Source organism: Sceloporus undulatus, chromosome 5 (assembly GCF_019175285.1).
Source record: "Sceloporus undulatus isolate JIND9_A2432 ecotype Alabama chromosome 5, SceUnd_v1.1, whole genome shotgun sequence".
In the NCBI taxonomy this organism is placed as follows: domain Eukaryota; kingdom Metazoa; phylum Chordata; class Lepidosauria; order Squamata; family Phrynosomatidae; genus Sceloporus; species Sceloporus undulatus.
In genome coordinates this window covers 6055115-6071059 of record NC_056526.1, presented here as the reverse complement: position 1 = coordinate 6071059, position 15945 = coordinate 6055115, and positions in this window count along the sequence as shown.

Genomic DNA, 15945 nt, shown 5'->3' with positions numbered 1-15945 from the left:
CATCACAGGAACAATGCAGCTTCTGTAAACTTGGAACAAATTCATCTGTTCTGTATTGGATAAAAATCGATGCATGTATGTGATGCGCAATACATGCCATCATGAGTAATCCCCTGCACATGCATTCATGCACAATGCAAAACTCCACTCATGCAAGCTTGAAATGAATAAGCTTGGTCTGCATCAGACCAAATATCCAACCATTTCAACGTGGGAACTGTTGCATGCATTAGACCCAAACAGGGCTGAATATTTATGTGGCTGGTGTGATATGTGTTACAGGTACAGATAGATAAATGTATATCTATTGAATATGTATTTACTGAAGTGACTAATTAATAAGGTGGCAGTTAAGAACCTTCTATTTTCAGCATTCTTCAGTGGATGATGATATTATCCTATAGGCTGAGGCCACAGGGTCTTAAGGTCTTATAAATCCAGAAATTCTCATTTTTGTCCAAAATGCCTGAAGATATTGGCAACTCAGTACAATCGGCCTTTCTTATACACAGATTTTTTTATACACGGATTCAAGCATCCACAGTTTGAAAATCTTCCAAAAAAGTATAAATTTCAAATATCAAACCTTGATTTTCCATTTTTTATAAGGGCACCATTTTGCTATTTCATTATATTTAATGGGACTTGAGCATCCACAGATTTTTGTTATCCATGGGGGATCGTGGAACCAAACCCCAGTGTATAACAAGGTCCCACTGTACCAAATGGAGATTAATCCAAGAGGTTGTGACATTCCAAGCTGAAATGCCTGGCCACTGGTTGCTGCAGCTTCCTGAGCAGAATTGTAGACTTATGGTTCCTGAAGCATATGCGTAGATCTGTGGTTGTTTTGCCCATATACTGCAGATGTAGATAAGATATAAATAAGCATATACAGTACATGCATGCACACATGTTTCATGCTATGTGTAACAATTAGAAGTCTCCATACCAAGATTCTGCCCCCACCCCCACCCCATGGCACACAGACTGTTTGGAATCAAATTGGTTTGTGTTGGAGTCAGCCAAAAGGTGATTCCACTGTAACTCAATTGCACATTGGTGTTTATCTCCCTGCAAAACATTTGTGTTCTTTTTATGCTCTGCTGAGGCAATTAATTCCTGCAGGAACCAGGACAAATTAATAGGGAACGGCTGTGAAAATGGAAACAACAGAGCAGAAAGGAAAGGAAAGGAAAAGCCAAGTGGGAATGGGTCAGCACCTACCCCTGGAAAGAAACTTGGTCTTTCATGAGCAACATTTAAACATCCACAGAGTTCATCATCTTCTGTTTCCCAGGGAGGAGGAGGAGAAAATCAGCAAAGGACATTGTGAGCTGACTTTGACATTTCTCTGTGTGGTACCTGTGATCTCTAATTCGTTTCATTTCATTAGAAGGTTTAATTATGTTTACACATACATGCCAGTCCAGAAACAAGGATGAGAATTGTGTGTTCCAGTTGTTGTAAGACTGCAACTCCTAGCAGGCCTAACTAGCATATCCAATGCTAAGGTATGCTGGGGTTTGCAGTCTAACAACATCTGGAGGGCTGCACGATTCCCATCCCATTCCTAGAGCAACAGCTTAGTGGTTAAGATGCCAGTTCCAATGATTGTAAGGTCAGAAGGTTGACAGTTTGAGGCCCAAGTGCCACATGATGGGGTAAGCTCCTGCCACCTAGTCCCAGCCTCTGTCAACTTAGCAGTTTGAAAGCATGCAAATGCAAGTAAATAAATAGGTACTGCTTGGGTGGGAAGGTAAACAGCGTTCGGTGTAGTCAGGCTGGCCACATATCACAGGAGCAGTCTTCAGGCAACGCTGGATGTTTGGCTTAGTAATGGAGATGTGCACCACCCCCTACAGTTATGACTAGACATTCATGTCAAGGGAAAAACCTTTACCTTTACCATGGACTGCCATCTTCCCAGCATCAGTGGATTCCATCTCCCAGTAGTCTTCATGTGGCATAACCAGTGGTAAAGAAAGCTGGGAGTTGCAATCTGATAAGATGCAGGAGGGGGAGGAGACTACAAAATTTCCTTCCCCAGGAGCATCTGATAGCTTCTATGTTTGGGTTGAGGTGCGTCCACTCTGGGCTTTATTCCAGACTTTAAAAGTGCTGACGCCGATCCAAAGCAATTGATTGTACTGTGTCTGAGTGAGTGAGAGACAGAGTTCTTATAACAGCTGTTTTGTCTATTGAATTTACTGTAAAAGAGGCACTAGCAGCTTGAACATTGGCTATGTCAAATGCAGATTTTCAACACCATATAGACCTGGTTTAAAGTTTAAAATATGAGAGCACCACTGTCTGCACCACTGACTGAGAAGCCTCTGACTGCCCTTGTCCATGTCTGGGCTAAAAGTTACCATCGGTTAGAAAGGGGATGCCATAATGACCAATCCTTTTGGTGTATTAGGCAAAGGGAACAATAGCATCCACCCACTATTCCATGTATAGAAGCAGTCTGGACCAGCAACTGATCCTTACTTCAGTGTAAATGATAGGGCAGCAGGCCATTTTAGGCTTGGAGAACATTGGTGTGGGGGTCAAACAACAGAGCCAGAATTCACTTAGGGAGTGAGGCATACTTTGTATGCAGTGCCAAAAACTCAACATTGCATGGCAGATGTATTCGGCTGACAGCTCTGCCTCGTCTTTGCAAGCTTTGCATTGTGCATTGTGGTTGTATATCTGCTACTTTGCATTTTGGTTGAGCATTCTGTAATTTGCATTGGGATTACACATTGTGGTTGTGCAGCTGGTATGGCTGTGCATCTTATGCATACACTCTTATGCTTGGGAATGTCCTGTTTCGAATGGGGTCCAAGAGACTATTTTCAAGAGTCTTGCACCCTATCAAAAACCTCTACCTCATCCCTGAAGAAGATCTCAAGACCTATGGAGCTGCTTCTATGGTGGTGGGGAGAAGCAAATGGGGGGATATTACTGAGCAGAAGAGGCTACCTTTTGTCCCCATGGGATCACCCTCCCTCTTCCCTTGTCTCTTTTGAAATGAAGTGAGGGCAACAGCCAGACCTTGCTGCCTCTGAAGGAAGATTTAGCAGATGGTATAACTGTAAATGGTTGAGTGTTCAGGTATATTATAGAATCATAGGACCTTATCACACAACGGTTTTTGCAACTTTTGCAACTCCAATCCAAAGTCACTCCTGGTCCAACCATGCGAATTCATGTTAAAATGTGATAGATTATCGCACATGATTACTTTCTATGGGGAGTAGTTCCGAGGCAGATCCAAAGTTAATCCAATGTGACTCTTGATGCAGGTGAATTCGGTAACAAGCGAATTCACAAAGATTGTTTTCAAGCTCACTTTGATTTCAATCCAAATTGGTCTGGTGTGGAATGCAACTTTGCTCCGGTCCTGGTACACCCCCCCCCCCAAAAAAAAAACCCTCCAAGGTGGCAGAGCTGCAATTTTGCTCCATTTGCTTCTGGTACTCCTTCAAGAATGGAGGACACATTGGATGTTGTGTGAGGGATGGGGGACTGACAGGGAGGACACATTGGAGGAAACGGGAGGCATGGAGGGAAGACTGACACTGTAGACACAGGAGACATTCAGACGAATCCAGGGAGGCATGGAGGGAAGGCTGACACTGAGGACATGTTTGGATGTGGCTGTATGTACACACATGGCAGCATTGCTAAATTGTTGAAATAGAGTAAATAGAGTAAGAAATAGAATAAAATGGAAGAGAAGAAGAAACGTGAAGCTATCATTCATGTGAGACTAGCATTCATGTGAAACTGGAACCAGGAAGTGGCCCCCTTCTTCACCCCGGAAGTGCAAAGGGTCACGATGTGGTCAGAGCCCCACTGAGCATGCGCAAGGGTATCAGTTCGAATTGGTGACTCCGAATGGTACTGGTATGATCATTTATTTTGCACTCGCTCCACTTTGCCTCAGGAATGGCCCCAGTTTTGCTCTTCACGTGTGATAATTAATCACGTGAATTGCCTGGATTCAAATTTACTCTGCTTCTCCTTCCCTTTGAGTTGGCATTGGAGTTCCAATTTTCACATGTGATATCGTCCATAGAATCATAGATTTGGAAGAGACCTCAAGGGCCACTCAGTTGAACCCCATTCTGCCATGCAGGAAGACACCATCAAAGCATTCCCAACAAAAAGACCTCCAGCCTGTGTTTAGAAACCTCCGAAGAAGGACATTCCACCACACTCTGAGGCAATGTATTCCACCGTTGAACAGTTCATACTTGCAGAAAGTTCCTCCTAATGTTGAACTGGAATCCCTTTTGCTGCAGCTTGCATCCATTGTTCTGCGTTCTAGTCTCTGGAGCAGCAGAAAACAATCTTGCTCCCTCCTCAATATGACATCCCTTCAAACATTTAAACATGGCTATCATCTCACCTCTTAACCTTCTCTTCTCTATTATTATTATTATTATTATTATTATTATTATTATCCTTTTAAACCTTGAGTTAAGTCTTCGGGGCCCATGACAACAAAAGATATTAAAAGGGGGTCCCTGGTAAATAAAATATTAGAACTACTGGGATAGAGGAAAGAAGGAGTCATTTACCCAATGGTGACTGGCATCTCCCATGTCAGTGGGTCAGTGAATCCACTCCAGGTTTTAGCTTGATGGAGCTATTTTGAAAACAGAGTTCAACTCTTTTAAAGTTCAGATAAGCCCCAAAGCAGATTCACTCCTCCACTATTTTTGGATATACACCAATCAGTCCTTCACTTCTCGCACAAGGACCATGAAGTTGGATGAGTAGTGAGGCTCCTCCAGCCATTAGATACTCACCCTGTTCTTCCTACACTCAACTAACCAGAGGGAGCTGTAATATAATATGCAATGTAATAACAGTGTTCAAAGCAGGAAAAAAATTGTGCAAGTCATCTCAACTTCATCCTTTTTCTACAGGCAGACTTTTGTCAATGGGCAGACTATAGAGGCAAGAGTTTTTCAGTGGTACCAAATGTATTTGGAAATTGTTTTAATTAGGTGGTGTCCCAATATTATTCTTTAACTGATTATATTTAAACATTGCGACTGCCTGTATTTTCTACTTGGATTTGTTTTCTTTTAATTTTGTGTGTTGCTGCCATTCCAGTGTGTGTGTGTGTGTGTGTGTGAGAGAGAGAGAGAGAGAGAGAGAGAGAGAGAAGGGATCTAGGTTTTTTACTCTCTGATTTATTAACTACCCAAATAATTAACCAGTTAGCGAGTTCATTAATAAGTAATTTTGTTACTTATTCAGCATGTGTAATCCAGCTTTGTCTTGCGCTGGAACTGCTTGACTGCAGGATTTTAAAAAGAAATAAAGGGAGAGTTCATGCCGTCTTCCTTCTAAAGCAACCTTCTCGATGGATTCCTTTGCCATCTGTGCACACACACACCATTTTCTCCATTTTCTCTGGTATCTTTTCTAAAGAGACAGGAAATGCTCCTGCTTTCCCCCATCAGCTAAGTAGGGTTCCCAGGTTTATCAAAATAGCAATAATGGATATTCAGAATTCTTGACATCCAGGGCTGATGATCAGGAAGTAGCTATTAACAAGTTTGTGTTCTGCCTAAGTGCCAAAAGCAAGTATTGATTTCAGTTAGCTTAGCCATGTATTCCTCTGCAAACTTAACATATTGTTCGCATTTATAAATTACATGATGCATACATTTCTGTGTTTAAGAAGGCTCCACAACCAATACCCTGGGATTTTTGGTATCTCCTTCAGTCTCTATAAAAAGAAACACTTTCAAATCCTCAAATAAGAGGCATCCTTTATAACAAAGGACACTCGCCAGCTGTATAATGGAAAAGCTTTCTGGTCCTCAAATGATCACTAAAAGTATCATTTGTGTCTCAAAAACAAATCATGCCAGATTAATCTTATCTCTTTTTTTGACAGAATAACAAGTTTGGTAGATGAAGGGAATGCTGTGGATGTAGTGTATCTTGATTTCATCAAAGCCTTGGACAAGGTCACCCATGATACTTGCAAAAAAAAGCTTGCAAAAAGTGGACTAGACAATGAAACTATTAGGTGGATTTATAAATGGTTGACAGGCCCAACATAAAGGGTGCTCAGCCATAGTTCCTCTTCATCCTGGAGAGAAGTGACCAGTGGGGTGCCACAGGTTTCTCTCCTGGGATCTTTATCAGTTACTTGAATGATGGAATTCAAGTAACTCTTACTTGCCAATCAGGTAAGGAACAAAATTTCCAGCCCTCAAATAAGGCCATCCTTTACAATAAGGGACACCAGCCAGCCCTCTAAAGGACAAGCTTTCCAGCCCTCAAATAAAGGACATTGATTATATCAGCCCTGTAAGAAACAAACTTTCTGGCCCTAAAATAAGAGCCATCCCTTTCAATAAGGGACACCTGGGAACCCTACACTCAAAGTCCTTGTAGGAATCAATTTGGAGTCAATTGGATGAAAAAGAATAAATAGTTGGTTTCGATGCAATTTTTGGATGGTTGAATCAATGCTGTGGGCAATTATTAGCCAGCCCTATAGTTGCTTTTTATGCCCTCAGCAAGGAAGCACCTTAAATTTGTCATACTTTAGCCCCAGAAAGCAGGGAAATGTGCTGGAAGTTGAGCTGTTGCTTGTGCTGCTTATGTTATTATATTCCCACGGAAGAAAAGAAAAACCCCATGACAATTCCTTATTCTATTCTTTCTGCTTTTTAAAAAAAGGAACCTGAACTTTAAAGCAAAGTTGTTTGGCTTTTCCATTCTCTCATATAAATAAAGAGCATCCAAAAAAAGCAAAGAAGAAAATAATTTTTCAAAAAAGCTATTCTGGGAAAGGCTAAAAGGTGATTCTTGTTGTCATCATGATTGTTACCCTGCCCTCCTGCCCTCCTTCCAAAGAGCTCCAGGTGGTCTGGATGGGTCTTAAGCTATCCAAATAACAACCCTATAAGGTAGGCTAGCCTGGCAACTTGTGATTGATCCAGGTAACACTGCAATTCTCAGGGTTAAGGAGAGATTTGAAGCTAGGTCTCTCTGGATCTAAGGAAGATGTGGCCAAATGTGTCCCTCCACCAAGCCATATAAGGAGTGACTTTGGGAGCAGGGTATGTTTAGCCTGGAGAAGAGAAAGTTAAGAAGTGACATGATAGCCATGTTTAAATATTTGAAGGGATGTCATATTGAGGATGGAGCAAGCTTGTTTTCTGCTGATCAAGAGAATATGACATGGATTCAAGATACAGGAAAATAGATCCCACCTAAACGTTAAGAAGAATTTCCTGATGGAAAGAGCTGTTCAACAGTGGAAAAAGCTGCCTTGGAGAGTGGCGGAGTCTTCCTGCGTGACAGAACAGACTTGGACTGGATGGTCCTTGAGGTCTCTTCCAACTCTAGGATTCTGATTCTATGACATGCAAATGTTGTGAACAAGTATGTACAATCATGTTGAGAGGGGAGCTCACACATGATAAGATGCCAACAGGATTCCAGGAGCAACGTCAGCTTGACATTTTAGAGCTTTTATAGGCCACAAGTGGACCTCCAGCTGGTGTTGTATTGCAGCTCCCATCTTGCTTCGCCATTGACTCTGTTGGCAAGGACAGAAAGGAAGAGCAGTCTAGCATCCATTGGGGGGGCATCAGTTTTCTCACTCTTGCCTTGGAGAAAGTTTGAAGCAGACATTTTGCTACTGCTTTTGGTTTCTACACAGGTATACACACACACACACACACACCCCTGCATCACAACTTTAGGGACTGGAACAATATAAAAGAACAAGAAATCATAGGCAAAAACAAAAATGTGCACCTATGCATCATTTTTAAAAGAACAGCCTCTTTCTTTCTTTGGCATGTTTAAGGAACAAAACACTTTAATGTACATTGATTAAACATTTGGATTGCATCAGTCAATATCGCCTAGCATTTCATTATCAAAATGTTACCATCTGTGAAGTGGTAGACAAAATATAATAGCACAAAATTTCTCATCTCCCCGAATCTCATTTTTGTGTGCCTTTTGTTGAGGAAGTTCATCAATAATCTTCTTTAAATAGTCTGGCTTGGATGTTTTTCAACAGGCGAATGTTACCAAACCCCTGGTGTCTCTATCTTTCATCATGGCAACTATTGCAGACTGGACTCCTCTCTATGTTGACTCAGGAGTAAACCCAGCAAACTCAACAGGACTTGCATCCAAGCAAGCATGCTTAGGATCAGTACTTGGCAGTAGGAAGTTACAAACAACAAGCAACTCATAATTAGTTACTTTCCCCCATGACCTAAAGTGTGTCTAGCCTAACCATCTTCCATTGATGTTGCAATGTAATTGTAATGGCTTTTGTTACTTTTCTAGTTACAGGTGGCTTCTGTAAATACTGTAGTGGAGAAGGAATATCACATGATCCAAGTTCTGGCTGTCTAGAAGCATGGGATCTGTAGTTTATTTTGGCACCAGAGCTCTCTGACAGCTCTCTCACAAAACTACAAACCCTCTCAAACCCTACAAACTCTCTCGCAAAAGTACAAACCCCAGAATACCATAACATTGAACCTTGGCAGTTGAAGCAGTATTGGACTGCATTTATTCTGCAGTGTAGGATCAGAATCAGCTTGAATACATCTAACCACAGACTCTAGTTTCAACTAACCATAGAATTCAGACCAAAACATTTATCATCTCTTTTGGAGGTGGCGCTCCCCTAAATAGAAAAAGTTGTCTATTTGTCAAAGCATGGAGGGGCAAATTTGTATAAGGGAGGCTATTATTGAATGTTGATTCCAAACATTCCTCAGCTTTGGCTATGTTGTTTAGGACTGCTGGAAAATATAGTTCAACAAAATCTGGAGTGCTGCCCTGCCATCATCCCCATAACAACACATAGATGTCATTACCTACATATCTTGCATTTAGTGTGCTTTTTTGTATGATTGTTAGTTAGAAGGTTAAACACAGGCTTAATTTGCGAGTTTGATTGCTGAGGTACTCATCTCAAAGGAAATGCTATGGTGGGAGAAAAAACAGGTTTATCACAAGGAAGAGACAATTCCCTTAATATCTAGTTTGACCCTCAGGCGGGGAAAGTTGCTGGAACAATTCATTTATAATTGTGTATTCCCAAGTCAGTCTGTCAGCAAAGCTTCTGTTTCTGTCCTGCAAGAAATCTACAGCCATCTCTCTGCACAGGAGGCTTCCAATATCCTTGAAACATCTAAGGGGTAAGCATACTCTTTAGATCTCCTTAGTCCACTTTTCCCCCCCAAAATTGGTTTCATTAAAAGGTAAACGGCAATCAAGGTCCTGGAGCAACCAAACGGCTGTGCCAGCACTTCTTGTTCTTTTCATCCTAATGGATGTTTAAAACACCATCACAGCGGCATCGAACCATTGTTGTTGTTTTTGCAGCTCAACTGAAACTGCTCTGGAACAGAGCCCAGGAAAAAAAAGAGGCTAAATTGGATCCTATCAAATCAGCATTAGACTGCACAGCCTGAGAGTGGTAATGAATGGCTCTTGGAGAAGTGTTTGTCATTGTAAAGTAATGACCCAAAGGGTACGTGGCCACAGGAGGAGAGGAAAAACATTGAGTCTCTTTTCCCCCTTCCTGATCTAGTTTGCTGGAGGCCTAATGATAGACATGCTGAGTGAGGAAGGGGTCGATCAAAAGAGTATGTAGATTCTTTAGAATCTCACCTTTCAGTTTCTTGACTGCAGCCAAGAAACCAGAAGAAGACCAGAACCAGGAAGGGCAGCCATGAAAGAATTAGACAAGATCCTGAAGAGTAAAGATATAGTGTTGAGTACTAAAGTTAGGATTGCCCGTGCCATCATCTTCTCCATTTCTATGCATGGTTGTGAAAGCTGGACAGTGCAGAAAGTGGATAGGAAGAAAATCAACTCATTTGAGAAGTGGCGCTGGAGGAGAGTTGGGAAGATACTGTGGATTGCTAGGAAAGCAAATAAATGGGCCCTAGAGCAAAACAAGCCATACCTCTCACTAAAAGCCAAGGTGACTATGTGCAGTCCGCACTCCTCGCACCCCTCCAGTGATACCACTGCTTGGCTTTGCTTATTTGCTGTGAGTGAGAGCAAGCTAAGAAAGGAGGGGCAAGTGCGCATGCACCCCTCCCACCTATCCTGGTGCCTCACTTGCCTGGCTGCCACCTCATGGCAGCCCTGGGTGGGCATTTGGGTAGCTGCTAACCCCAACAGCCTCAGGTACCCACACTGGCTGAGACTCACATTAGAGATGCCACTGAAGCCAAACAAAGTGGCATAACTTGGGAGGAAGGGGGCAATGAAATTCTCATTGAGGTGAGGAAGTACAAGGAGTATACATGAAACCACAATGCTCCTCACAAATAGAATGTGATCCACAATGCTAAACTTACCCAATACATTGAAATTCTCACTGGGGTCAGAAAATACCCCACAACATATGGGTTTCCACCCTTTTTTAGTCCAGATGCATGAAAGTTAATCCTACATGCAGAAAATCTTGGCCTCAAGAAAACCTGAAATAAGATTTAAACATGTGAGTGGAGGGAGGAATGAACACTAGATTTACTGCTCACTAAGAGTCAGAGTGGTGTAGTGATTTGAGTGTTGGACTAGAACTCCAGGAGATCAGGGTTCAAATCCCCATTTGGCCATGGAAACTCACTGGGTGACCTTGGGAAGTCACACTGTCTCCACCCCAGAGGAAGACAATGGCAGTCCCTGAACAGATCTTGCCAAGAAAACCCTTTGAAGAGTTCACCTTGGGGGTTGCCACAGTTGGAACCAAACTGAAAGCACATAGTCAACAAAAGAGTGGATTCAGACATTCAGAAAAGGCAAATGGTGACTTCTTCTTGGGACTGAACCACTTAACCATCACTTCAATCAGCAGACATTTCTTTTTTGTCCACTCTAGGTGGGCAAAGACATTGTAAAATGCTCTCCTGCACCAAAAGCTCCTTCCATGCTGCTAACTGACATATCCGAGGAAATGACTGCATACTATGAAGCTGGCTAACTTTTCATATACAAAATGTTTCTAGTGTGCACAATATTTTGAAGATTTATTAGCTGTGTTAGAATTGTGTCTCTCTGTATCCCATTTCTGTCCGATCCCCATAACTAGGTAATGGTGCTTAAATCCCTATGGCTTGAAAGTGGTACTCCATCAGGGCATCTGTGGGAGTGTATTGAAAAATCACAAAAGGTCATTCTGAAATAAATCTTTTATTCAGAGCTATTCCTCTTCCGTATTTCCTTCCCTTCTTTTTATACTCAAGCACATAGTTACTCCAGCACTTTTCTTTTAGCATACCCAACAGCCCTTCGACTAGATATGCTGTTACATAATTAATATCTAGGGTTGGGCATGTATGAAGTCACAATGGCCTGCAAAAACTAGAAGTTATACATGTGTAGGAGTCACACTGAATGGAGGATATGTGGATTCCTAGATCAAACTAAGGGAATGGGTTTGCTGATCACTTTGCATGCACCCTCAGACTCCATACATTTCTCCTTACATTGGAAGTACAGAGATTCCCATCAAAGAGCAATCCATGACCATATCCTTTATTGCACCTTCTGACAATGTCCCTACATCCTCCTTCCTGCCCAATTGTCAAAAGATTGTCTCATATGTAATTGATGCATTCTCACTTTGGTGTTAACACCATCAAGCTGTTCCATACCCTTTTGTCAGAAACACATTAAGGCCTTTGTCACACCTAATGCCACATCACACACACCGGGAGGGTATGAAATGGGGTATAAATATCCACCCCAATCCTAGCCACTTTGTTTCACAGATCAGGACTCTGTTCACAGACCAGGCCCCATCTGTGTAACCCTCAGATGCGGTCTGAGCCATTCTGAGTTTTCCACAGACCTCTCTTCATGATTGGTAGTTATCACCCTCTTCAACCTCCAACGTCTCTCTACCCAATTTTTCATGCCTTTCTTTCCAATAGTTTTGAATGAGTCTTTAGGTTCCCTCAGTTTTTGTATGTTTGCATGCACCCTTGCAAATTACTAAACATAATACCTTCTTTACTGAAAACAGAAACTCTCTCTGAAGTTATTACCAATATACAGTGCGCCCGCTCTATACACGGGTGCACCATACACGACTTCAACTTTACATGGAAGCCGCGCTGCAATCAAATGAATAGGGTGCGTACATGTGGCATGCGCACCCCATGCCTCCGCAAGCACAAGCCCCATTCAATAGAATGGGGCTTGTGCTAATGTGGAATTTGCTTTACGTGGGGGGGGGGGGGGATCTGGAACGGATCTGCTGCGTAAGCAAAGGCTCCACTGTATATGGATGCAAAGCCTCCTTTTGATCTATAATTTCCCCAAATTTCAAGGAGACGCTGGCATTGTGGGGGGCCCAACATCCCCCACCTTTTAGCATTACAGTTCTGAAGTCATAAAAGTGCCAGGGGGACTGTTCCTGAATACTGAAAATTCTGTTGTCTAGCTATGTACTGTATATTCTTGAATAAATATAATAACACAAGGACTAGAAACCACAGATCTAGAAGCAGCATTTTCTGTAACTGCAGTACTCAGACTTACTACTAGTGTAGTTGTAGTCTACACTTTGATCTACATAAAATATTGTCCATGAACGTTGAGGATTGAGACACTTTTGGAACAGAAATGTATAAGAACTGACAGTTACACACACACACACTTCTCCCTGTGCAAAGCAGATGCTGAAGCCAGATCTTCTCAGAATTTTACCATTCAATGAGTATTTTATCTATTCTTCTTGGAAATAAAACCAGAACATTATGTGTAAAATTAAAAGTGCAAGTATAAATCTTCAGTCAAATGATGAAAACATTGCTTGGCTTGGCCCAGCTTTGTCATCAAGGACAAATTTTATGAAGCTTCGTGAAAGAGGTAACTTGGCTGAAGAGCAAAGTACATTAAGCTGAATGAAACAGAATTTTGTACAGGCATTTTAGTGGCAGCAAACCAGCAATTGCTAACATTGAGTTTGGAAGCAGCCTGAAAGATCTCTTTATGCACTCTTAATATATGTAAGTTAAATCCAGTGGTAGTTGGCAACTTCCAACACCGGTCTGGGATTAGGTGCAAATTTAAACAAAGGTACCCTAAAGAGGTTAGACTGGCACCTTCCCTACTATCCTACCATGGACAGTTGAAGACATGTTTCTTTTGATAGCCTTTTGAGGAAGGGTCTTTCCAGATATGCAGTACCATTTCTTTGTTGCTTTGTTTTAATGCCCATGCTTTTAACTGATTTTAATTCAATTGTTAGTTAAATGGGACACAGTAGAGCTCACCTGGAATACTATGTCTAGTTCTGGGCATCACAGTTCAAGAAGGATATTGACAAGCGTATTGAGGAAGGTGACCAAGATGATCAAAGATCTGGAAAGCTAGCCTTGCCAGAAATGGCTTAGGGAGTCAGATGTGTTTAGCTTGGAGATGACATAATACATGTGTGTGTTTGCACCTTTCAAGTCACCTGTCAACTTAAGACAAACCCATGAATTTCATAGGGTTTTCTTAGGAAGACTCAGAGGTGGTTTTACCAGTCCCTTCCTCTAAAATATAGCCTACTGCACCTGGTATTTATTGGGGGCAGTGGCGTCACTGGGATTGGTGTCATCTGGTCTGGTAATGCTTGGTGTCACTCCCCATTGACCTTCTGCCATACCACTCTACTGTATACAGAATCCTTAGTGGATTTGTTTTGTTTTTTACTTGTAAATCGTAATTCCCATATATCACTGAATGTAATGGCAATAGTTGTAACATGAACAAATAGCAAAATTCAGATTACACCTCTTTAAATCACAGCCTAACTGTGTTTACATTTGCATGGTTTGAAGTGACTGAAGTGAAAATTTGGTAAGATGTGATTTTAAAGAAAAATTTAAAAGAGTTTAAAAAATGAAAAACCCTGAGGCTTCTCCTTTCTCTTCCCACTGAAGCTTGAAGCCCCATTCATGCTTTCTCTTCCACTGTGCTCCAGAGTTTTAAAGCGATGTAGGTGAACACTTGTGGTTTTCTAAGACCCTAGGTCCTTTCTCCATCTTACCATTTTTAAATCCTTTTATTCTTTTCCTGTGGCTTCTTAGCTGGAGCCCATAAATTGTTCATTTTTACACTTTCTCATCTGTCTTATAACGAACGAAGAAATCGGCAACAAACCAAAACTACTCAGTTGCCATCCTTTCTGCAGGATGCGTAGGCAAGATTTATGTAACAGTTTGCTTTGCTTTTCTATTGCATTTTCCTCCATTTGATCTTCCATGCATTTTTCATATTCTCCCATTTTAGATAGATCATACGCTTCCACGGCACGAACTGATTGATTGTTATTTCTCTGCAAATGCACCAATACTCCTCAGTGACTGTAATGCAATAAATTATTTAAATAAAGACATTTAGAGTGAGGATAGTCCCCTTAGATCATCTGCACCCTCCATTTCTACTCCCTCCACGTTCCTACCAATTCCCAGTTGCACTGAATTATTCCCTGTAGCACATGACTCTGTCTGCTTACCACATAGTAATTCTGTTCTAGACGGCATTGCTCTTTCTAGCTTTGAGTCAACTCTGCTTTCCTTATCTCTTATCTGTGGAGGCCAGAACATAGCTTAAAATCATTTGGACTCTCATAACTTTTTCTCTCCCAGTTATTCCACTGAACAAAGTACAGTAAGAGACAGAAGAACCCAAGGCTCATAAGTTGTTGGAAGTGTTGAGAGTCTACTGCTGAAAATCACAAAGGCTACAGTCCTTCAGTGTGTGTGTGTGTGTGTGTGTACTGTAAACCAACACTCATACAGCTACATGATGGTTGTGCTACCACACCCTTCTGTTGAATACTGACATTGTGTGCATCTGCTTCCATTTAGAAATGGAGAAGGCACAATGGTTATTTCTGCAATCCCAGTGAATCAACCAACAGGATTCCAGCCATTGCTGATGATGTACTTATGCAAAGACCGAGAGAGAGAAATGATTCATAGACAGATGACTGTGATAGCAGATAGACAGATAGATGATTTTTTCCAAGGGGTCTTTCTCGCCTTCCGCTCTGGCCAGACAGCCCTGTGGGACCTCCCCATACTCCCTCTTAATGGAGGCTAATGCTGCATTAGCTAATGGGGTGATCTAATTAGGTTGAAAATGGTTGGATGGATGAGGCTGTCCTTCTTCCTCAATTTCCTGGGCTTTCTGAAAGATGATGTGAAGGAGACGTTCTTTGGAGGGTATTTCACCGGAAAGGAAGATGGCCTATCTGACACTGGCTCAGCAGCTGCTGGTATGTAGTCTTGATTACACTGAACAAGGGGTGGCCTCCTACCTGCCAAAGTTCAAAAAATACAGACAGTGAAAGACATATGCCAAAAGCCTAGATCAGCTACTTAGTTTGAATTTCCTAACCAAGCAGGGCCTTCTGTCTCCCCTCCAGTCCATCTTAAGAGACGGTCATCAGACTGAAGGATGGAGGTCCATTCAGCTTCTCATCAGGGCACAAGGAGGACTACATTTACACACACATACACACACACACATACACACACACACACACACCCCTGTGGGTGAGCCTGTGGCAAGGATTGCCCACAGGTAGGAGGTGACACCACTACCACCACCTCCAATCAAGAGCCAAATTGATCATCTCTGCCCATTCCTGCAACAGGCTCTTAAGCCGGCTTTGGATTGCATTTACATAGGTTTCGAGTAAGACTATGTAGTCTTATTTAATACAGACAGGTTATGAATCTGTAACTGCAATACTGAATTTGTTATTGTTAGTGGCCCTCAAGTCAACTTTAACGTATGACAACCCAATGGAGTTTATCACATGGGGTTTATCCTGTGCAGAAACAGGATTTAAAATGAGAAAATCCTGCAAAAGCGAGATCATTTTCACAAGATATCGGGCATTAATGCACACAGAAAGTGGACAAATCC